The sequence below is a fragment of the Chiroxiphia lanceolata genome, chromosome 11 (genome assembly GCF_009829145.1).
Source record: "Chiroxiphia lanceolata isolate bChiLan1 chromosome 11, bChiLan1.pri, whole genome shotgun sequence".
NCBI classification, from domain to species: Eukaryota; Metazoa; Chordata; class Aves; order Passeriformes; family Pipridae; genus Chiroxiphia; species Chiroxiphia lanceolata.
In genome coordinates this window covers 18,490,710-18,516,059 of record NC_045647.1, presented here as the reverse complement: position 1 = coordinate 18,516,059, position 25,350 = coordinate 18,490,710, and the positions used below count along the sequence as shown (strand labels likewise).

Genomic DNA, 25,350 nt, shown 5'->3' with positions numbered 1-25,350 from the left:
TCCAGCAGGAAAGTCATCGTCCTCAGGTAAAGATTAGATTCAGTGTTCCAGATCCCTTTGATTCCAAGGTTGACAGGGTGTGCAGGTTTGCTTGGCTTGGGGTTTTTTTGCAGAACAGGCACAAGATTCTCCTTAAAAAATGAAATGGTTGTAAAAGGAATTCTAGTGTCCCACTTAAAAAGTTGAAAATTTGACAGCCAGCTACTCCAAAGTTCCTCACAGCAGGGGAAAATGTCCCTATGGATTTTGTTGTCCCATCCCTCATCTGTATCATAAATGGGTTACAGCATTGTAACCAAATAGTCACTTCATTAGAAATAAGATACTAATTCAGATTATAAAATTAATCCATTCCCTGACAACTGATGAGAAATAAGGTCACAATATTTATTTGACAAATAGGCATCCCAGGAAGTGGTACCCTCTTGGAATACTCTTGTACTTCTCTGGGTATTAGAGGGAAATTACTGCTGATCCTTCCCTTGGGAGCACAGACCTTCCGAGCCACCTCTTCTCACCACACTGGGGATGACCCAAACTTACTATTCTGGAATTACTGTTCCTGAATAATAGCAATGATTTGGATTTGTTTCAGAATAAAAATGCCTGGTCTGGTTCATGCTTGGCCAGAAGTTTTCGAAAATAGCTGTTTTCAGTTTAAGTTTGTTCTCTGCATTAACTCGAACGATTCTGCATTTACTTTATCTGGTTTCAAATATTTCCAGAGTATTTCTCTTTTTTGGTTGCTTCTGCCCATTTTCTTGATGAACATCTGCAAACACAGCAGGCACAATGATCTCACTGCAGAAATGTCAAGGTCCTGTATGTTCTTCAAGTATGATAAACATGAGGGGTTTTTTATCCTTTTTAAACATTGTAGGTACCAGTCCTGTTCTGCTTCTGTGTTTTCAAGTTGGCTTCTCTCAAACAGAAAGAGCACAACCCACCACATTCTTATTCTTACTGCAGAAACTAAAATTACTTTGGGTGCTCTGGAAGGAAATGGTGCAAATACATAAGGAGAAAGTTGCACTTTTTCTTCAGAAATGACACCGTTACATAAACAGGGAAATGGGAGGTCACTGAAATGGCACAAGGACTGTGTGCTCTGGTCACCTGCTTTTCACACTGAGCAGAAGCACATCTCACCACCCTGTTCTGCAATGTCATCCTGCCCGAAAACCTGATCCACATCTTCACACACCGAAGCCTCAGCCAGGAGGGAGCAGGAGGCCTCTAACAGATGGCAGTGGTGTAATCCCCGCTCTCTCCTCAGCTAGTAGCACTTCCAGTGAGTCATGATGAACTGACAGATTTTTCAGGAGTCTGAGTGTCACCTGGGGACGTGTCCCTCGGGTGTCTGAGCAAGAAAACCTCCCTGATATCCAGTTTGACCCTGGGGCTGACCTCAGGGGCACAGGGAGCAGGAGGAGTCGGGAATCAGCTATTTAAAGCTCATTACAATATCAATGTCAAGCTCAAAGGAACTGCCAAGTCCACTTAATCCTCAGCGCTGAAAACATACCTTCCAAACCGAAAGCATATTTATGGGTACTTAAGCAAAGCCGACTGTTTTCTTCTCCGCAGAAAACTCTTTGCAGTTATTGCTCAGTTAACTCGGAAACTGTTCAACGCCGGGCAGCACCTCTTCATTTTACCCTATTTATACACCTCTTAATGGTTCCTTTACTTCCCCCATCAGAATGAATTCCCAATAAACACCGCAGTAATCTGTTTACTGCATCCCGTTTATCCAGTTTAGGCTGTACTAAGCATCCGAAACAGCTTAGACTTCTTTATGTAATAGGGCTGGGACAGCAACACTCACCGTGCCTCAGTGCACACAGCCTACAACTGCTCTGCCACAACTCACAACCCACATTGGAGCTTCATTTGCACTTTTAACTAAAAAATTGATACTAAAACTCCTATATGTAGGGGACACATGTATTCCCCTATTCCACGTGTTAGCCACTGAGAACATAGTTCTCGCAGGAAGAAACATAAAACATACCTTTTATATCTATTTTTGCCACTAAAATATAGTATTGAGTTTCAATCTTCCTTCCTAAGAAATGAAGGCACAATAAAATATCTTGTTTGTGGCTTGAAAAGCCATTCAGTCGCCGTTGTTTGTTGTTCCAAGGAAATCGTAACCATAGACACTGTAACTTCAAGGAATTGTTGCCACTACTCAGAGGTACATTTACTGACTGAACAAGCAAATAGATCTAATACATTTCTCTTTCACCCAATATTTTGGTACTTCACGACATCCACACCAGTGCAGCGTGAAAACCCATCCCGATGCCTGCACCCCCTGCACTGTAATGCAGGCTGTATCCAGGTTCTAAATTAAAGGTAGGTTAGTTTTTTTCCTGTGGATAATATTTCTATACTTCAAAGCAGCAGCATCCTGGTGGATGAGGGGAAGGCTGTGGATGTGTCTACCTGGACTTCAGCAAAGCCTTTGACACCATCTCCCACAGCATTCTCCTGGAAAAGCTGCAGCCAGGCTTGGACAGGGGCACTCTATGCTGGGTCAGGAACTGGCTGGAGGGCCAGGCCCAGAGAGTGGTGGGGATGGAGCTGCATCCAGTTGGGATCCAGTCACTAGTGGTGTCCCCCAGGGATCAGTGTTGGGCCCAGTTCTGTTTAATATCTTTATTGATGATTTAGATGAGGGGACTGAGTCCATCATCAGCAAATTTGCAGATGACACCAAGCTGGGGGGGAGTGTCAATCAGCTGGAAGGCAGGAGGGCTCTGCAGAGGGACCTGGACAGGCTGGAGAGTTGGGCTGATTCCAACAGGATGAGGTTCAACAAGGCCGAGTGCCGGGTCCTGCACTTTGGCCACAACAACCCCCTGCAGCCCCACGGGCTGGGGACAGAGGGGCTGGAGAGCAGCCAGGCAGGAAGGGAGCTGGGAGTGGGGATGGACAGGAAGCTGAACATGAGCCAGCAGTGTGCCCAGGTGGCCAAGAAGGCCAGTGGCATCCTGGCCTGGAGCAGGAACAGTGGCAGCAGGAGCAGGGAAGTGATTCTTCCCCTGTACTCAGCACTGGTGAGGCCACCCCTGGAGTGCTGTGTCCAGCTCTGGGCCCCTCAGCTCAGGAAGGACATTGAGGGGCTGGAGCAGGTCCAGAGGAGAGCAACGAGGCTGGGGAAGGGACTGGAGCACAAGTGCTGTGAGGAGAGGCTGAGGGAGCTGGGGCTATTCAGCCTGGAGAAGAGGAGGCTCAGGGGAGACCTCCTCACTCTCTGCAACTCCCTGACAGGAGGGGGTAGTTGTTCTCTTTTCCCAGGCAACTCTCAGCAAGACAAGAGGGCTTGGTCTGAAGCTGTGCCGGGGGAGGTTTAGGTTGGATATTAGAAAGAATTTCTTTCCAGAGAGGGTGATCAGCCATTGGAATGGGCTGCCCAGGGAAGTGGTGGATTCTCTGTCCCTGGAGGTTTTTAAGATAAGACTGGGTGTGGCATCAGTACCACGGGCTGGGAACCACAGTGGGGTTGGATCAAGGGTTGGACTTGATGATCTCAGAGGTCCCTTCCAACCCAGCTGATTCTATGATCCTCTGGCTCCAGGAAGACCCAGCTGTGGTCTTTCAATATATAAAGCGGGTTTATCAAAAATACAAAGAGACTTTTTACCAAGGCCCCATAGTGACAGGACAAAGGGCAGTGGATTTAAACTGGAAGAGGGAAAGTTTGATTGGATACAAGGAAGAATTTTCTTTTTATTGTGAGGGTGGGGAGGCCCTGGCAGAGGTGGCCCAGAGAAGCTGTGGCTGCCCCATCCCTAGAAGTGTTCAAGGCCAGGCTTGGAGCAACCTGGTCTATGGAAGGTGTTCCTGTCCATGGCAGGAGGTGGGATGATCTTTAAGATTCCTTCCACCCCAAACCATTCTATGATTCTATTTCCTGTATGAACTCTGTGATGACATTTTCATACATAAAACAAAAAAGCCAAACAAACCGACAAAACAGAAGTATAAATTAATTTTGGAAAAATCAAAGTGTGAGGTCATAACTAAACCCAAACTCTTTAGAACCCAAAAGAAATAAAACACAAGTGTTAAACCACCTACTTAAACATGTTATTATACATGCATAGGTGCAGAAAAGTAACTACAGTACAAAGTTATACTATAGCTGCTACTTCTCATTCAGGAAATCCTCACTTGAGATACCTTTAGAAATCATTTAAGAAGAGAACAGAAATCACTGAGGAGAAAACACATGTAAAGACTGAAACCTCTATCAACCCTCATAAATTATGCCAGTGATTGCAAAAATATTCCACCCATAAGCTTGCAAAGGCAACAGAGAGTCTTTAGGAAGGAAAGGTCAGTAATCCCAAATCTAATCACAGTGATCTGGTAAACAGTTCTATTGCCGAATTTTTTAAAAATACTGGACTGTAAACCCTGCAAAACAACAGCTTTTGATGAGCAGACAGGTCACCACTTCACTTATTTTCACTACATTTCCCTCTGCCAGTTTGATCATTATTCGCAAAAACAAAAGTACATAATTTAAACCCAGTCTGATGGCAGCCCGATAAAATCTAGTCTGTTTAGTCCCTTTCTCTATATAAAAGCTGCATGGAGTTCACTGTATATTTTTAGCCTCTAATACAACATCAGACAACAAATCCTAAAAATTTTTAAATTGTTATTATTAATTTCATTACCAAAAGTCAATCAAGGATGAAACTTGAAAGTAGAGATATCTGACTTGAGGGTAAAAAAACATTGGGAAGGGAACTCAGCCAGCCAGCCAGCAAAATAAAACATTTATTTATACATTAATACATAATACACTCCTCTTGTCAGGAGCTGAAACCTTTCAAACACACACCACAAAGTTGAACCATGAAGAGAGGGCACAAACAGAAGAACGTTCCCAAGGAAATCAATAACCAGAAGCAGGACATCCATTTCTCACCCTATGCTGATTTTGGTACAGCTGTTGCACAAAGCTGTTGCTTTGTGCATCAAAACCAAAATTGGTAGATTTAAACACATCACCTGTGCCTGAAGTTCTCCTTCACAGTCCTTAAATACGTTCAGGTGACAACACTGAAGCCACTATAGGAGAAATGTTGCTGTTTACAACCTCATTCCTTTCTCTTAAAAAAAAAGGCACAATGATGGTACCTGGTAGACTTAGGCCACTTTGCCAGCATGGCTAACCAAGAGCACGTTTCCCCCCCCTGAAGTTTCTCACACAAACCTGGGAAGTTATTCAAGGACTCCTTCCCAGTCTTTCCCACTCAGCTGCACAAAGAAGATCTGACTAGCAGGACTACCAAGACTCAGAATCAATCTAGGCCAGAAGCAAAATTCGGGAGTCAGGAATAGAAGATGGCAAATGGGAATGGGTTTGTTCTTAGGACAGGATCTCTCCAGAGAAAATTTTGGTAAACTCTGAAGAAAAGTATGAGAATTCAACGTCTTCCCCACAGGAAGGGATGAGACAACCAGGTAGCTCAGAAGCAGCTGTGTCTGTAGCACTGATCTCAACAGAGTCCCTTTACTTCATATGTTGAGGGGGTGGAATTTAGGTCCTTCAAGCCCATTCATCTTCTGCACTTCTTAAGCTGCTGTCAAATGCCCACTTTCGGTCTGAGTTACCTGGTGACCTGCTGCACAGAAGTCCAGAAGTGATTTTCAGAAGGGGCTGCAGTGGCCAAGCTGACACAGGCTTTGCCTTCTCCCCGTGTCACTCCCACTATTTGCTCTCCCTCCACAATTGCTGCATCTGTGGGTGGAACACCCTTGACACAGACAGTGGGTTTGGGAGGACAGGGAGATGCTGATGGGTCATTTTTCTGCTGCCTGGCAGCTCAAAGAAGTTGCAACCTTCCATTTAGAGAGTCAGGGGAGATGTTAAGCACACAGAAAATCAGAGTCTTCATTTCAAACCAAGCTGCCCATGTCTGACCTTACTCTGACACTGGAACCAAAGCCACCCACAAATGAACACGTGGTGAACTTTCCCATCACCAGTTCTGTGAGTGAGTCCACTGAAGCCACCACCCAGTTTCCAGCCAGCCCTAAAGGCTTATTTTAAATGCTATATTGTTCACTTACTCAGCAAAAGTATCTTGAGAGGAAAACACACCAAAATAGAAAGTTGTATGGAGAGTATTGTATACCATGCTTGATGGCAGTGCAGATCATTTTCCCCTTAAGACAATTCCCCAGAACTGGGATTGTTAACAAGCTTAATTACCAACCCCATTCTTAATGCTTTTCTTTCCCATTTCCAGGTGGCATAGTTTTCACCCTGTGACTTGAAAGAGTCACACAGCCACAGAGTTTATGCCCACATGATTGTTTTTCCAGTTGGCCCAATATGAAAGTTCTAATTTATCATTCAGATCTGAGAAAAAAAAAATTCAAACCTTTAGGTCAGGCAAGGCATCATTCAGGGTTTGTCACTGGTATATTTGCTATTTTCAACAGATAAAATTGAAATAAGTACACTTCCCTGTACTGGTTGAGGAGTGAACTCTCTACAGGTTCACAGAAAAGAATACAACACTCAGTGACTACATTGAGACTCAATTAAACGTTTCAGGATGGCATCTGCACCCTGACTTCAGAGCTGAACTTCCACTGAGTGAGAGATCACCACAGGCAAAACCTTCAGAAGTGGTATTGTTGGCAGGAAAACATCCTACAAGGTCTGTATTGAATATTGAGTAATGCTCTCATTTAAACGCAAAATCTTTTCATTTTTCATGCTATCCTTTCACAAAATCACTCTTCACTTGCTGAGTAGGAGGTCTGAGCAGAGCTGTAACTGGCTCCAGTACAGCAATTGTTTAGCTCCTACCAGTTATTCAAAACCAAGCACAGTCATTTAAGTGACTTCCAGTTAGATCCCACATATATTAATAAATACATGGAGTAAATTCAGTACAAAATTAGGTGAAGGCAAATCTTACGGTCAGTTATTTCTCAGAATGCTCGAGGTTAATGAAATCAAGCAGACATTTACAGAAATCATAACATTCAGGGGCTTTAGGAACTCATTACTCACAGTTGTAATCCATTTTCCTAATCCAGTGAATGGTATTGAGCAATAAAACATTTTGGTCATCTGCTGCAAAACTGTTTCCTAAGTGATTATTCTATTCACTGACACTGCAACAACTGAAGTAATGCACAATTAAATTAAACTATTTTTGGCCTGGCATAACCAGCATAATTTGGGATATTTCCCATTTTTAACAAGTGAATTATAATATACATTGTAGGAATATGTAACTGAAAGCACAATACACTAACACCCGACAAAGGATAGACTATTTGTAATAATACCAGTAGATTTTCTGCAATACAGTGCTGACATTTTATTGAGAAGATGCTTGGGTTTTATTATCCATACACTGGCAAAATTAGAGGTTATGCTCACAAAACAAGTTTCCTTCTCCATAATTTGATCAGAAGGCTTTCCCTTGCACTATAACACGCTCTCCCCAGGACATGAGGCTTTTGTAATGCTGCCTCACCCCCCATTTCCCCTGACAAGCTCTGAATTTGTTTTCATGTTGCAATCAAGTTCATGGAGGAGAGAGAACTCACAGGTATTTAGGTGCAGCAACTGTCTTGAATATTTGAATCTCTCTCTGGGTCTGAACAGAGGGGAGACAACTCATTAGCAGAGATCCTGATGGAAAAGCTGTAACACAGCAGTTCCTAGAGGTTACCAGCTGGTTGGTACTTACACATCTTCAGCAGCAAAGGCAACCACTGGTCCCAGTCCAGCAGCCAGGGAGGGTGAGGAGGGACAGGAGTTGTTACACAGGGAAGGAAGAGGAAGGGCAAGGAGGGAGTGCAGTGGGATATGGATTTCATGAGGGTGGCTTAGAGTCAGAGCCAGACAACAAATGCAAAAGAATGTGCTCTTTTGTACATGAGGGGAAACACAACATGGCAGTGCTGGGGACACTGTGGCACCAGAATTCAGGGACCCAGCACAAGGGCTGTAGGTGGCCCTATTTCAGAAACTGCTTTTCTTGTTTATCCACGTGTTTATGTAAATTAACAGTTCTCTCAATCTAACACACTGAGAATAAACCACAGATAAAAGACACAAAATAAATAGAACTACTATTAAAATATTCTTAATGGTTCTCTCATGAGTTGAAAGACAACAATATGATTGGTGATAGGTAAAACCTGGATGGAGCTTCAGAAAGTTAACTTAAGCCAAACAGCTCCTTTAGATTTGGGTTCAATGCAGAAGATTTCTGCTTAGCTTCAGTTTGGAGCACTCTGTTATCTTGTTTAGATTTTGTTTAGACAGGTTTACCCATCCCTAATGAATGATATATTTGCCTAATTAGCCTTTTAGCCCTTCACTGAGAATTTACTTGATGTAGGTCTTGTGAAAAATCTACAATAAGATCAGAACCCCAACAAAATACACTGCATTACCTGCTTCTTCCCCCATCAGCTTTAACGGTATTCCTAAGCACCGATCGTTTTCAGCTTATACTCGAAAGGAATAAACAAAAGAAAACAAACCAAAAAAAGCCAAAACAGAAGAACCGAAATAAACCCCATCACTGCTCACCAAGACTAAGCAAAGGAGAAAACTGCTGAGCAGCAGCTGCCACAGAGAGGGAGCCCAGAGAGGAAACTGCCAAGACCTTTTAAAGTCTCCTTCTCTAGGAAGATCCATCTCTTCTCTCATAGCCATTTTTTTCAGTCTTTTAAGCTACAAATAACTGCATGGCTTTTTATCACTATATTTTCATCTATATGTTCTTCCCTAGAGAACCTGTCGAAAGGTTTACCTGAAGAAAAATCTTTGCCAGCAGAGTAGTGCCAGGGCTGCCTTGAAAACCAGTCCTGCCCAAACACAGCCCTGAATGGAGACATCAAATCCAAAATTGGTAGACTTAAACACAGCACCTGTGCCTGAAGTTCTCCTTCACAGTCCTTAAATATGTTCAGGTGACAACACTGAAGCCACTATAGGAGAAATGTTGCTGTTTACAACCTCATTCCTTTCTCTTAATAAAAAAAGGCACAATGATGGCACCTGGTAGACTTAGGTCACTTTGCCAGCATGGCTAACCAAGTTATATATATAAATTATATTATATATACGGTATAATTCATTCTATTTTAGCTAATGAATGTTTAAATCAACTTCCAATAAACCACTCACAGCTCGAAGCTGGTCAGGAAATTCAGTAAGCCTTCTTAAAAAAAAAAATCTTAAAAAAAAATACATACACACACACACACACACACACACATAAAGTCAAGAAATGTTCTGGGAATGTTAAAAGTGCAAAACACAGTGTTCAAGAGAAAAAATGCCAGGAGAGTTGATGATGAAACCTATTGCATTATTCCCAGGGTCCAAGCCCACACAGCCACCCCTGGGCTGGCAGGGCCTGGAGCAGCACATGTCCTGCCAGCAGAAAGCTCCACAGTTTGAAGGCCCAAGATGTTTATTTTCAAATACCAAGGTTTAATCCTTGTTATGTTCAACAGCTGAGTCAAAATCTGTTTACTGGAGTGATTGAAGTCAAAGAGGAGTCGTGATTGTGTGACCTTCCAAAACAGAACTCATATGGCTCCAGCAACACACACTAAGACACAAAAGGTGTTACCAAAGCACAGTTATTTGATATTCTCTTATAAATAAACACCATCATAAGATAATGGCTGTATTTGTACAGTCTTTCTTCAGCTCATTTTCAAAAGTGTCTGCTTACATAAATACATACTACTTTAAAAAAAAATTAAATTACCTCTATAAGAATACCCAGTTCTGTCTCCAACATATATTTTAGGTGTTCTCCTTTCTCTGTCATCTACTGGCCATACAAAATAAGCACCTTTAACTTGGATTTTGACAGTTGTTTCATATTTTAAAATTAAAGTTCTAGTTAAATCTTCAGAAACACAAAAAAGAGACTTTTTTTAAGTGAAAATAAGAAGCAAATTAAAACATGAGATGAAATGCAACAGTGGAAGAACATGGAGCACTACAGTGCTTGAACTCTCAAGAACTGTCTGATTTAGCTGAAGCAACCCAGGGTTTTTCTACAGAATATAAATAAAATTAAGGTCAAAGAGAAGAAGAAAGATTCCCCTACTACCTCTGTAAGAAACTGTATTCTGAGCATGAAACCAAGAAGGACCAAAAAAAAAAAAATCATAAATTGTAAATAGTTTCTCTGTTTCACGGGCTGAGTGAAGACAAATGAGAAGAGCCCTGAGAGGCAGCTCTGCTGAATGGAAAAGGAGAAAGAAAATAACACCAGTTCAAAGTACTAAAAAACCTCAACCAAATGCAGGAATTTCTTAGATTATATTAATGTTGTCTGCAAATTTAAAAAACTAACAACACAATGGATGTATTATGATCACGTATTTTATATAGACTGCAGTCCTAAATTTGCATGGAATTAAATGTCTCATCTGGAGAATGGTCTGATAGTCCATTGTAATATGCTGAGTTTATTTTCCACAGGTTTTGTCCCATGGTTGAAATACATGGGGTGGTTACATTGTTTTCTCCAGAAAATACTGTTAGAAAGAAGTAACTCTAAAAGAAATATCTACTGGCCAGCTCAGGTGTGTTTTAAAAATAATTAGAATTTTTTTCTCTTTACTAGATACCTGTTACATGTCTCCAAATATTCAGAAAAAGGAAAAAGCCGAGAGCAGCTACATGAAAAGGCTTGGATTGACTTTGAATGGAATGTCAAGCTTTGGAGTATCTTTACTTGCAGGGAAATGATACCTATAAGCACATATCTAAATTATTTATCACAGTTCTATTTTACAAAAAAAAAAAAAAGTTTCAATCAACTGCTTTAAAAGGAAAAGTGAAACTAAGGAGCTCTTCAGGACCTGAAACAAAGTGCACAAATGAAAAGAAACTTCCAAAAATTCCAAATGCATCTCAAGATGAAAACTCTATTTCGTGGGTAGCAATCACTTCATCTCCATTCCCTCTCTCAGCACTCTGAAGTCTGGTAGGTCTGTGTTTTATCTTCACATCCTGTACTACCAGAGTGTGTTTTGTTCTTGGCCCAACATGAGCTGCCTTCTTTCTGTTTCTTGATACATATTTACAGACAATATTTAATAATAATAAAAAGAATAATAGACTTAATAATAATAAAATTAAAAATATATAGGCTGCATGTCACACAATCAAACCACACTTCTCAAATACAGCATAGTGAGGCTTGCAACAATATTCAAACAGGTACCATCCATTCAAAAACAAGTCACTTTACAAAGTGCAATATTTATTATGAAATATCTGCAGTGAAAGTCAATGGACTCTATCAATGGAGAAAGACTTGAAACAGAGTTTTTTTAGGAAGGACAAGAAATGAAGGCCAGGTGTGTTATTGCTCTTAAATCTGGAGATAAACCTAAAAGACAGACAGAATTAGTTCCCTCTCTCTTCCTTCAGTTTCTTAAATGTGGATTTTTTTTATGAATAACCTACAAATCTTTCACTCAGAATTATTTTGGCTATTTTAGACCAGATGCACCCAACACATAAATGTGCACTGCTTCATTAAGTGTAGCTCTACTAGAAAGAAGTAATTTAGGTTAAAATACTGTAAAACAGACATGATTGAAAAAATGTGCCGTGACAAACAGTAAGTGACACAGTTGCAAATACACGAAAATAAAGCCTGAAATGCTTTAAATAGACCTAATAAAAAATTCATATCAAAATAAACAATTTAATAAATTCAGGTTTGAGGGTTTTCCTTTAACCTCTGAATATTTTACTACTCATGATTTTAATTACTATGTAGGACACTGCCAACTGCTGTCACCAATATCTATCCTGATGTAGCAAATATTACTTCTCAAAATCTAGATAATGTATCTCAGAATGAATGAATATTTTGGGGAGGCCATGGGGTTAATGGGATCCCTTAAGAAAAAGACTCTGATCCAGCTTATATTTAGGATTTCCACTTTTACACAGCTTTGGGAACATTTTCTCTGGAACAGAATAGAATAAAAATGTTTAGTTTGGAAAAGCCCTCTAAGATCATCAAGTCCAACTGCTACCCCAGCACAGCCATGTCCACCACCCAGCCATGTCCCCATGTGCCACAGCCAAACATTTGTTGAAAATGCCCAAGAATGGTGACTCCATCACTTCCCTGAGGAGCCTGTGCCAACGTTTGACAACCCTTTCAGTGAAAATCTTTTTGCAAATCTCCAATCTAAACCTCCCCTGGTGCCACTTGAGGCCATTTCTTTTCGTCCTGTCACTTATTACCTGGGAGCAGAGCTCGACCCCACCTGGCTCCCCCCTCCTGTCAGGGAGTTGTAGAGAGTGAGAAGGTTCCCCCTGAGCCTCCTTTTCTCCAGGCTGAGCCCCCCCAGCTCCCTCAGCTGCTGCTCATCAGACCTGTGCTCCAGACCCTTCTCCACCTCCATTCTCTTCTCTAGACACGCTCCAGCCCCTCAATGTCCTTCTTGTCATGAGGGGCCCAAAACTGCCCCCAGGATTGGAGGTGCCTCAGCAGTGCCAGCACAGGGGGACAGGCACTGCCCTGGGCCTGCTGCCACTCTAATGCTGATGCAAGCCAGGTGCCCTTGGCCTTCTTTGCCCACCTGGGCACACCTGGGATCATGTTCAGCTTCTGTCACCAGCACCCCCAGGTCCTTTTCCAGCTTTCCAGCTGCTCATCCACTAGCCTGGGTCTGCAGGGAGCTGTTGTGACCCAAGTGCAGGACCCGGCACTTGGCTTTAAAACCACAGAATCACAGAATCAACCAGGTTGGAAAAGACCTTTGAGATCATCAAGTCCAACCCTTGATCCAACCCCGCCGTGGTTCCCAGACCGTGGCACTGATGCCACATCCAGTCTCACCTTAAACACCTCCAGGGGTGGTGAATCCACCACCTCCCTGGGTAGCCCATTCCAATGGCTGATTACTCTCCTCATAAAAAATTTCTTCCTAATATCCAAGCTGAACTTCCCTGGTAGAGCTTAAGACCAAGCCCTCTTGTCCTGCTGCTGGTTGCCTGGGAGAAGAGACTTATGCCCACCTGGCTACAACCTTTCAGGGAGTTGTAGAGAGTGAGGAGGTCTCCCCTGAGCCTCCTCTTCTCCAGGCTGAACAGCCCCAGCTCCCTCAGCCTCTCCTCACAGCACTTGTGCTCGAGCTTGTGCTCATTGAACTTCACACAACTGGCCTCAGCTACTGATCCAGTCTGTCCAGCAGATCTGTGCAAGGAAAATTACCCAGTCTCTCAAATTAAATATTCTCCTCTAGAGAAATGCACTGATGACAGCTCTCAGTCATAACATCACAACTCAAAGGCCTTCAGGAGCCAGCAGTTCTCCTCACACAACCTGTACCTGACACTAATCCTGAAATTTCAGTTCTGCTGGGTTTTATGCATGTGCATCCCAGCAAAGGGCACCAGGGAACCTCACCCAACACCACCAACACCAGTTCCTTAGAGAATGGTGCACAGCACCAGCTGCTTCGTTAGAGTCACTGCAGGGACCCCACCAACTCCCAGCAACACACACTTAAAAATATTCTTTGCAAAACACCAGCAAACAATTCTGCAGCATCATACCAGGACACTTCCCCTTGATTAGAAACATTTGCTCAAATGAGGTTATTTTGAGTTGCAACCAAGTACGTTACCTTGCATTAGGGAATGATTCATCCAGACAGATTTTAATTAAAAAATTAATATTTTGTGCCTAAGATAGTATTTAATGTTCTAGATCAAGTGAGATTTTAGCCTGAATCCTAGGCAGCACTGCACTTTCCATGCCTTGATTATTCAAATATCAAATCCTTGTCAAAATAAATTTGAAAAAAGCTATTTAAGAAGCATCAGTTTTTAAAGGATTAATATACTGATTATGTGTAATGATGGCTAAACCACTAAAGATCAGGTTCTATTTTGCCTATTTAAAAATAGGTGGATTTATCAGTCCTTTCTAGTTGTAAGCAATATGTTTGGAAGATCTGAATATGCAAAAATCTGTTGCTGCAATTAAGTTGAGATGAAGGACAGACTCCAATCATGTCGAAAATAACAGGTATATTCATAAATACTGGAATGCATCCAGAAGTTCAGTGGCAAGACAACTATTACAGTCCACATGAGAGGAGGCAAAATATTGTTTTGGCAAATTGCATTAAATTATCCTTTTATGTTTCTTTCTCTGCAGGTGGATGTTCTACCTAAAAATACCAAACCTATTAGGCCAAATCTTTGTTTTGAAAGAATTTTCAAAATCTACTAACCAGTATTTGCAGGAAACATTAATAGTTTCCATTTAATGTTTTTTTTATACATGTCCAATTGCACCTGGCATCTCCCACTGTTCCCATCCTGAGGAGCCCATGCCTGTCAACAGCACACAATTCAGGGACAAGTACTTGCACACCAGTGATATCTCCAAGATGCAGGACCATGAAAATATTTCACTTGCAAAGTGAAATCCATCTCTAGAACCACTCTTTTGCTGCATTCTCCTAATGAAATTATCCCTCCTCATGTCCCCAGCCCTGTAAACGTACTCAAGGACATCCTGAAAATGTGGAGCAGCACTAATGCAGCACCTTGCTCACAAACCTTCCTTTATATAGGGCTGCACGTTCAATTAGGGACCCAGCAATTCACTTGGATTTCGGGGAGAACTGCATGTGTTTAGAAACCAAGGGGATCATTTTTTTCGTTTGCTGCATGACAAAATTCCTGTCCAGAACTCTCATTTGTGAAGGAAGATGGAATAAACAACACCAGCCTACATTTCCCTCTTGTTGTTTCTGGCTGTTTTGCATTTTGAGGGAGAAATTCAGTCGTTCAGGCCCCCCCATTCTGTACCACCGGCTTTGAAGATGACCACGAGCACTGGCCTGTGGCATCCCTTCTCCTGGGGCCTGCCCCTCCCTCCTTTCAGCAGCACTGGCAAAAAACAGATTGGAAACAGCTTTATTGCCAGCAAGACCGTCAGCACAGACACAGCCTGCATGAGTCACAGTGTCCTTGCAGTGCTCTTGCTCACATCATTTGGCACAGCAGCTTAAATCTCCAGCAGGAAAGTCCTGGGATGCGACGGCTGCACATCTGACGGGGGCTCTGAGCTCAGTCCTCAACAGTCACACAGCAAAGGCATCTTCATCAGCAAGGCTGAAAAACTCAGCTGTGCAGCAAGTATTTCTTACCTGTGCATTTCCCCCACAAAACTCATTAATCTACAGCGATTCCAAACCACTGTAGAGCATTAGCAAGCTCTGCTCTGTCCTTACTACACACAGCAAATGCTCCGTTCAAATATTGGGAAAGGCTCAACTATTCCTGGAAAAATCTAAGTGCAGTAAGAAAATCGTGATTTTTGCCAGAACTATCAATTCTAGTGATTTTAATATGAAAATAAACCTTACCTATAAGTTTTCCACCATTTGAGATTAATTACATAAATAAATGGGTTAATATTGAAACCAGAGGAAAAAAAAATGAGGGTTTGTTTCGCTTCTTTTGTCCTGTTCAACCTTCAAGGTATTAGACAAAAATAAGAAAAGTTCTTGGTAATCTTAAATCTGATTTACTTGGAAATGAAGTATTTTTGAAAACCACTGTCAACCACTTTCAGCCACTGAAGTCATTGGACAGGTCAGTTCTGCAAACTGCATGTAACAACTTAATGAACATGGACAAAGAACCGCATTTAAGGCTATTTCTGGAAAATGGCTTTTGATTGTGGTTTTTAGAGTGAACATAGGGTGGACTGAAATTATATTTCAGCTTTGTGAATGCTGTTTGAAACATTTAACAAGAATTCTTGACCCTTATTACCACATATTTTTTAAAAAGGTTCTTTCCTGTCTAATAAGATGATTGATAAAGTGCATTTCTAATCACAAAGTAACATATTCGGGGTGTTTAAATGTTCCCAGTTCTAAGAATTAGTTCTGCAGTAAAACATCTCTTCCATCTATGAACAGGAATTTGTTCACAGTGCAGACCAGCTGGGTAATGCTTGTACCACCACGGTTTGTGCATGAATTTTCCCTGGGGAAATAGATAGATTTCTAGTCATCTATTGCTTCCTTTTGAACTATACATAAGGGATTTATAAAAAGGATTTTTCAGGCATGTCATCAGTCAGAGAGCTTTGGAGACAAACATTAGGTTCTCAAAAAATATTTTTGCACTACTACTTGGACACTCACAAAAGCAATCACTTCCTCTTGCCAACTCTCAGATTATTATGCAATATACCCAAGCTTTTACATTCATTCAGCATACACAACTGTGGTTCAATTTGGCACATTTTTGGTTTTTAAATGTGAATAAGAATGCATCAAAGAATAAAAATGAGTTGGGAAATATTTATACGAGAAGCTGAGTATAGATTAAAATTGCTTGGCTTCAAAAGTAAAATTAGATGATGTTTAATTTAGTTTATTTATGAAGTTGCATTTGTTCAATTTAAATACGTAATCTCCTTTGAGAGAGTTCAGCTTTGCAAAATGATAATCTGTTCCTATATTTCTATTAGTTGTGATTTATTCTGATTCAGTCCTTTGTTCAAAAATGCTAATGAAAGCAGATGATGCTGAAGAAGATCAACAAGGAACAACAACCAACACATCCATCGGTCTGAAAAGCAGGGAAAGACTGCACGACACAGTCGGGCAAGAAATCCAAGACAAAAGATTCCTAGGGAGACACCGGTTATGGAGAAACCCAAGCACGGGGACTCAGCTGCCAGGCTGAACTAGCATGACCTTAATTCTCAATAACTCATCTCAAAAAGTCCTGCAAAGACACACAGCAAATTACCTTTCTCCTGTGGGTATATATTTAAGAGAGATGAAGTGCTAAAAATCAGCCTTGCTGGGCTTTGACGATGAGGCTCCAGGGAGACAAACCCCTGCCTGAGGCTTTGGGGACGTGCAGGTTGCGTGGAGAGATGAAGGACAGGGTGACAGCAGCTGTGCTGCTCCCTACGTGTGCTGAGAAGGCACCAAGGAGCTTGTCAAATCAGACATTCGGGCTTTGCAGTTGCTTTATTTCCCTCTCACTGCTTGTTTGTGTGTTTACTTCACTCCCCGGGTAAGATCCTCCCGGCTCCCAGGATGTCTGTAGGGTGGGACCAGAGCTGTGCCATAGAACCCTTCTCCCAAGTCCAGCATCACAGGCTCGACCAGCTGGAGCCAGAAACTCCTGTCACGAACATCCCTGAGGATTGCCAGGGTCAGGACTTCACTTTGCAGCAAGACAAACAGCACAATTTGCCACCAATACCAGAGATCCTCAGAAATACCTTAATTACAGCAAGATTTTTCCCATCCTCTAAGCAGATCCAAAAACCTCCAAACCAATGCCACTGATCTACACACTTTTTTCCTTACGAGGCTATTTCTCATGGACACACACAGAACATGACACCTTCTGTCTTTCCCATGGAAGCTGCTCAATCTTCACTGTAAGTCATATAATAATAGGTTAAGGGGAGGGAATCCCTATTTCTATACTTCTGTTCGATTTGCTATCCTCACAGAGAGGTGAGAAAGAGTAGGATCCACTCCCTCTTCCTTCCAAAACTGAACTAAAAATAGCTTCATCCAGCCCTTATGGGCATCACCACAGATGTTTTGTGCTGTTTGGCTTAATGGAGTACGTGGTTCATTCCACAGTCTGTTCAATCTTTTGCAGGAATGAATTCCATAGCTCCCAAGAAATTTTTATCTCGAGCAACTACAAGTGTTCCCACATTTGTTTTCTTAGTGCTGTGGTGGAACTTGGTTGCTATAAAAAAAAAAAGTGGAGTCACGGGAGAGAAAGTCAAATCCATATAAAATTTTGAATTAACCAAGGCCTCAAGCTTTGAGGCTCTCCGTTCACTAGAGAATGAACACAAAAAGCAGACCAACATGGTTATGTGCTACTCCTGAGGGCAACTCCTGAATAGAAATATCTGGCAGTTGGTAGGAAAGTTTCTAAAGAACTGGCTGTAAGGTCAAACAAGAATTACTGAGGAAGGGAGTGGATCTCGTGTGTGGGAGGGAGCACAAAATTGGTATTGTTTTCGAGTGAACCACTGAAAGATTAGCTTTGAATGGAATTCAACCACATAGTAAACTGAACAACAAAAAGGATTTTATAACAACTGCTTTCTACTTGGATGCTTTTAGAGATGTACCTGTATATATATGTATACATACATACACACATACACGTATTTTCCCTGTGGAAGGATTTATCCCTTCCCTGATCCAGCAATGGTCAGAGCTCTTCTCAAGCACAGTGAAAACTGCCCTCACTGCAGGAATGGTCTGCAGTTTCCAGTGTCAGTGGTGGCACTTTCAGCACTGAGTGTACACTTCGATTTGCTCACCTCTGTCCCAACCCCCGGGTCCTGCTCTGCCTAAAGAGAGCAGGGTTAGGCCTTCTGGTTCACCTCATGTGATAAATCCAGCACAGAGGCTTTCTAGAGAATCCTCTGCAATGCCCCTTGACCGCAGGAGGATCTCAGCAGTGAGCTCAGAGGCACCATCTCCCAGCATATTTCTAGTTACTTTAGCATTTGTTCTTTCGCAGAATTCTGATTCAGATTTATTTTAAATATTACAATTATTCTTCTCTCAAGGTCTGGCAATTAAAGCTCTAAAAGTGCTGCTACTTACCTTATTGATAATGAAAAATTCAACATGTCCTGTATCTGCAGCTCTCATCTGCTCCAGATAAGATAAAGCAGGGGAACAAGATTTCCTGAGAAGGAGGCTGGACCTGATTAAGAAATGATATTCTGGTTTTTCTCTAACAAGTGGGGGAAAAAATCCTAAAAAATACTTTCCCAGCAGTATTTTTAAAGAAACCCTCTTAATCCAAAAGAAGATATGTAAATGAGGCTTGTATGTTAAGACCTCGTGCACTCAATTTTAATTCTTAAAAAGGTTCAAGCAAAAAACGCTTCAGATGTCTTCCATTTTCTGTTTCATTTCTTTCCATCCCCAGTTCTGGTATCAGAATCGTGTTTTCAGATTAAAACTTCTAAGTGTACTTCTAAACTAGAAAAAGGAGGACAAGGGCAGGGAAGAGGACACTTAATTTATTATCTTTTCACATTAGAGTTACAGGGAACCTTAATGATATACCAAGCTATAAACCCTGTAGCTGGTACTGTATTAATCATCTGTCTACATGAGAACTCAGACAAATATATAATCCTATTTCTGCATTGCAGATTTTACATGTCCCTCCTTCAGATTGCTGGTTCTTTTTTCATTATTTTGTAAACACTGCTGGAGGGCAGGATCCATAACAAGGTAGGGAATGGCATACTAACTCTAGTTGCTTAAATTGAGCAGCTATATTAAGATTCATAAGAAGATAACCAAAGAAATAGGCAGCAATTCAAACTTTGCAGCAAAGAGCACCTTTTTTTAACAGTTTGAGCACAGTTTGTCTCTATCCACACGTTCTCCCTTCCCCAAGGTCAAGCCTGTTGCCAGCCCCAGGCAGCAGCTGGCCCACCCAGGCTCCCCCCCAGCTTGGGCACGAGCCAGGTGCCACCTGCACATCCTAAGAACTCCATTTGTGACAGGCTCCAGTGGTCCCTATCCCTGTCACCTACTGTTACATCACATAGTCCTGGAAAAAGACACACTCTCCTCTTGCATCTTCCCATTTCAGCCCAAGCATGTAAATAAATCCCACCCCTCCACATTCTACACCTCTCTCTGATATTTAGGCACTACACAGAACAGACAGACATACCCAGTCCTATTTTGGAGGAACCAAAATGGGATTTAAAATCAAATGAACAGAAGATTCTGCAAACAGTGGTGCAAGCACATCAACAGAGTGCCCTGAGGACTAACAGCTCCCCACATAAACTTGGGAATAAAACATCATCACTCAAACCTCTATGCCCTAAAGGGGAATTCTTGATGCTGCAATAGAAATATCAGGGCAGTCCTTTTGTGTTCTTTCTGGTCAACCCAAGACACACCAGGCAGCCCCCTCTGACTTGCCCCTCTGTGACAAGGGACATGTCCTGCTCCTCGCAAAATGATGCAGCGTGGGGATGAGAGAGGCATCAAACTTAGTTTTACAGGTTATTTTCTTTGGTTCTTACTAAGAGCTTGTCTGCAGGCCTATACAGAAAGCTGGGAGATGTATGGCATGGAAATTCAGCATATCATTACTTCTGTAATCCTCCTGCTCCAATGGTTTGTTTTCGTGGCGTTTTCAGCCATCTTATTCAGCAATGCTGATTTAGCACTACCATTTTATCCTGCAGTTCTCTGCATAACAATCACCACTACAGAGGCAACTAGTCCTACCATAATGCAAATGTCCTCCTTGGGTACTGCAACAATTTGCATTGCATCTAGGAAGCCGTGTGCAATTCTTCTTCAAATGTCCCAGGTTAGCTGAACTACTCATAAATAGGTATTGCTTCAAGCACTGGGGGAGGGAGGATGACAATCTCATTTCATTGTGAAAAGCAACACGAAGTCATTATTTCATTGTAATTGCATTTCACCGGTCCCTTAATATCAAACATCATTTTGATATATTTTTAGAACAACATGCGAAATCTTCCTTGCAGTTCAAGCAGAGGGAAGGAACATAGTAAGCACGCAGTGTAAATTAAATAGCTGCCCTCAGCCAGGGCAAGAGTTTCTTCTCAAACTGACTTACAAAGGACACAAATCAATGCTGCCTGCTGACATTTGGGACTGCACATTTCCCAAGGAGACTGGAACAGTTTATTGGGAACACTGTTCTCTTCTAATTACCTGTGTGACACAAGGTGTACCATTCTGAAAGACAAGTTGTAACAGTAGCAGCGTATTTTTATTGTGCTTCATCAGCACCAGTGTTGGTGTCAAGGTTAGTGAGATGCTGAGCACGACCATTACAATGTATTCATCCATCCCACCTATTCCACATGCCCAAACAAAGAGCCACCACACCTCTGGGAAGTGTCACTCTTTTCTCAAGGTCCACCAGTGCACAGAAAGCTACTGCACAAAGACTGTGGATGGCAGTGTCTGTGTCTGGAAGGCCATGGCTGAGGGAGTCAAGGGAACAGGAATGGAGATCCTCACCATTCCCATTTATGGAGAAGTGTGGTACGGTCAGAGGTGAAAAACATTGCAATGCAGAGTGCAGCAGATAATTGGGGGTGCAGGAGGGTGTAAATATGCCCCAAAATGTTCGACTCTCATGCATAAACCTGCTCCTTGCTGGTTGCAGCTTGGCTGGGCTGGTTGCAAGTTTTGATAATACCTGGAACTAAATAACAGTGGAGCATGGAATCAGTGAAGAGCGATGAGACAGCACCACCAAAGAGGCTGATCCCATGCAGTGTTCCTGCCCAGACTATAGAGATTTGGGAAACTGAGCCCCCTTGAGTTCCAGAAGGAAGAAGAGGCTGAACAAATGGGCTCCCCAAGGAAGTGGACTCTCAGAAAAGGTGACCAGGGATGACCAGTGCAGACTGGACAAAAGACCCTGGAAGTAAGGGGAGATCCTGGAATTCTGAGATGCATGGAGACAAATGCCAGGGATGCCTAGGACAGCTTGTGTGTGAGATCAAGTAGGGTAAAAGCTCTAGACTTGTTGGATCTTAAATAAACCTCAGTATCCAAGTCCAGTAGGGGCTGTCATTCCCTGCCTCACCTGTGGCAGCTGGTGGGAATTGTCTATCAGACTTTAGCTGAGTTATACAGAGGGAGGAATCCTTGAAGACGTTTAAAATACTGTATCTAAACTGAGGCACAAAGTCTACACTGAACTGTGCTGTGGAGCACTTGTCTAAGTAAAAGTCTTCTCAGATGAAGTGCATGTATGAGGAGTGTCATTTACTCCAAATGCCTAACTCATTTCCAGAGGTCAGGATGTGGGAAGGTCAGTGAACTGGACAGGCAGTGACTACAGAAATAGCTCTTTGCCCAACATCTACCAGATAAGCATCTTCCCTATCCTGTTTCCTCATTCTGTGCGACAGATTTTTCAGCAAGATCCAAATCAGATTGGACTAAACCTCATTTTATTTTTAATTCATTTCATATGGTTTTATTTTTAACTCGCTTTAATTGAAATGCAGTGAACGAAATTATCAATTGAAATTACTTCATCAGCTGTGAGTCTTCATTTTTAATATATAAAATAAGCTCTTAGTAAATCTGAATCACTGATTTTTCTGTTTCCTCCTCAAACTCTAGGATGCTGATGCAATGTGCTGGGTATTCGGTATTGCAACTTCCACACTCTTAACCATAAACACACTCAGGATATTGACCATTTTTTTGGCATTTGGTGATAACACAGTTCTGGGCTAAATCTTGAAACTGCAGTTCCAGGTCTAATCCTCTCCTGCCAAGTAATTTCTCTCAATGCAATAGCCAAGTGTCTTATGAATGACCTGGATGATACAACTGAGCACCTTGTGCAAGTCCCCAGGTGATATGAAATGGGGAGGTGTGGTTGGTATCCCCAGGTGGTTGAGCTGCCTCCCAGAGGGACCACAGAGGGTGGAGCAATGGGCCAACCTCAGGATGTCCAGCAAGGGGAAATGCAAATTTCTGTCCCTGGGGAGGACAGGCTGGGGGCCAGCCAGCTGGGAAGGAGCTCTGCAGAAAAGGCTTTGGGATTCCTGGTGGACCCAAAGTTGACCAGGAGCCAGCAATGTGTCCTCACAGCAAAGGGCTCCTGGGCTGCCTCAGGAGCTTCCCCTTCCCTCAGCACTGCTCTGTGCTCTGCTGGGCTCTCAGGACAAGAGAGACATGGACTTCCTGGAGCGAGTCCAGGGAAGGGATGCAAAGGCGACAAAAGCACTGGAGCACCTGGCATGCAGGTAGGAGGTTAAAGAAACTGGGACTGTTCAGCCTGGAGAAGAGAAAGCCCAGGGAGACCTTGTATAAACACCTGATGGAGGAAGGAAAGAAGATGGAGCCAGACTCTTCTCAGCGGTGCCGAGCGAAAGGCAAAAAGGCAGTGAGAGCAAACAAACATGGAAAATAGCATTTAAAGATGAGAAAAATGTGACAGTGGTCAAACACTGGCACAGGTTACCCAGAGAGGTGGTGAAGTCTCCATCCTTGGAGATAATTGAAACCTGACTGGACACAGCCCTGAGGGACCTGCCAGAGGTGACTCCACTTTGGACAGGAGGGGTTGGACTCCAGAGGTGCCTGCCAACCTCAGCTGCTCCGTGGCTCTGAAATGAGCTGGCTTCTCCAACCATTTCACCCTCACCACGTGGGGAAAGGAGACGAAGGGTAAAAAACGCACAAAATCTTTCACATAAATCACAATCCTTCCTGTCAGTCCTGTTCTAGGCTTTCCTGTTAACTGCTTCTAGGATTCTCTGAGAGACTGGTGCATAGTCCCGAGACGCTTTAACTGTGCAATCAATATTTTAAAAACAGAGAAAAATATATTACCAGCAGAGTGAACCTGTTCACAAATGATGTGGTAGAAGGGAAGTATTTTGTAACTTGGTTACCGTTTCCCAACTCTGCAAACTGTGATATCTAAGCAGGCATTCCACAGCCCTTCTGAGTCTCCATATTTCACTCATCTGCAGTGCTATGAAGGAACATGTCCTGCGTTTTTCAGTGCTGGCAACCTCTTCAAATTATTTTCCTTATTTTGGGCCATTTTTACACACCCTTCATTCTCAGCCCTTCCCTTATAAACTGATTCTTTTTCTTCAATTGTAAATCTCCAGTTTCGAGGCGAAAAACAAGACCATATATCAAGAAAAATAACATTAAAAGCATGCTTTTTTTCCCCCCTAAACATGAGCAAAACCAGTAAAACTTCAACCCAAAATCCCACAGCCCTTAAAACTGTGCCGTATGTTTGTTTCCTACAGAAGGGCACCAAACTTTAAAAGAAAGATTACAATAAAATGCTATTAATCCTCTTCCACGCTTTAGGTATGAAATTAAAGCCTATATATTTATATAATCGACGTAAGCCTTACGTATCATTTATAAATATTGGAATATAAAAAATCCTAGCATACAAATCATATGTAGGAAGAAATCCTGTCCTCTTATGCAACCGTTCCACTAAAGATAAATTACCTTAGACCGCGACGGATACGAGGGGGATAGAGAGGGATAAATTCTAGAGAGCCTCCCAGCGCTGAGCATCCCTGCTGGGCATCATCCAGCCCTGGCAAGTGGAATCTGAGCTGAGGCTCCCGGACTGCAGGTGCTGCAGAGGCTCCGGAACTATCCCGGTCACACAGAGCTCTGTTGCTCCATTTACAACAGAGCCCTTCTGCCAGGGAGCCTCCATTCAGAGCAGAGTCATTCCTGCCTCACCCGGGGAAGAATCCCAGTGGAAGCATGAGAGAGGGGCTGTCTGAAGCTTCAGCAACACATTTTAACGTGTGAATTCAGCAAAAAAACCCCTCTCTGGGAGCAGATGATTTAATCCTTGGCGCTTTTTTAACCCTTTTTTTTTTTTTAACTGACGTGTTCAAATTATTCAGAGACGTGTCATTGTAATCGGGGGGGGGAGGGTTGTTGTTTGATCAGATAATGTATAATATGAATGTAATTAATCAGCCAGAAAGGCACAACAATACTTGCTAAATTCCAGTGAACTGTAATATCCTTCTTTGTCTCTCCTTGAAAACATAATGAAAAACCCGGCAAAAGTCAAGCTTATTTTCGACAAGGTTTCACAGACAGGTTAATCAAATAAACCACTTTTTTCCCTTCAGAACCTTATTTTAGGTCCAACCTGTAAAAGTATTTACATTTATTAAAGGAGGTGTGTTGAATTTCCAGAACTACCAGCTGCTGGAGTCCTACTGCAGTGTAATGGGGTTTCAGTGAGTGGGAGAGTTACAAGGTCACGACTTCTACATTTATTGCAAAATGTACCAAGGAATTACTACATACCCAACTGACATTTGACAATATGAACTGCGGGGTGAAAATAAAAAAAAAGCAAAGACACTTGTAACGTTCTTATGTATTAGCAGAATATTTGCAATATTCAGACAGGAAAATATATATATATATATATATTTAGCATGATTCAAAAAATGTTGCATCCCAAATCCAATAGCACTGGAAAAGATAAGCTGGATATTTCAAATGCTGGGGGAAGATGAAACAGGAAAAAATCATCCCTCAAAGCTGTTTCCTGGATACATGATATGAAATTTTGAAGAAAAAAGCACTCACAAAAGTGACTTCATGGAAGCTCTTAAAAGAGCAGTATGATACCTAGTTCATCATTACCACGTCTTCTGGAACCTGGAATCCTACTGAGAAGCATGAAACTCTTCCAAGCTGCTCCAATATATATGC

General features: G+C 42.2%; 1 protein-coding gene across 20 annotated transcripts in view; it reads right to left on the bottom strand.

Annotated features, from left to right (window-relative positions):
* Positions 1-25,350, bottom strand: part of ATP2B2 (ATPase plasma membrane Ca2+ transporting 2) — a 410,328-nt gene that overhangs the window by 213,237 nt on the left and 171,741 nt on the right. Inside the window, exon 1 of one of the 20 annotated variants that reach the window (XM_032698701.1) lies at positions 24,109-24,446. The exons of 17 other annotated variants lie outside the window; for them this stretch is intronic. The gene's annotated coding sequence lies outside the window, so the exon portion shown is untranslated. Of the gene's footprint in view, positions 1-18,687; positions 18,791-24,108; positions 24,447-25,350 lie in introns of those variants that run through there. 2 more of the 20 variants (XM_032698689.1, XM_032698686.1) reach the window with 2 other exon arrangements.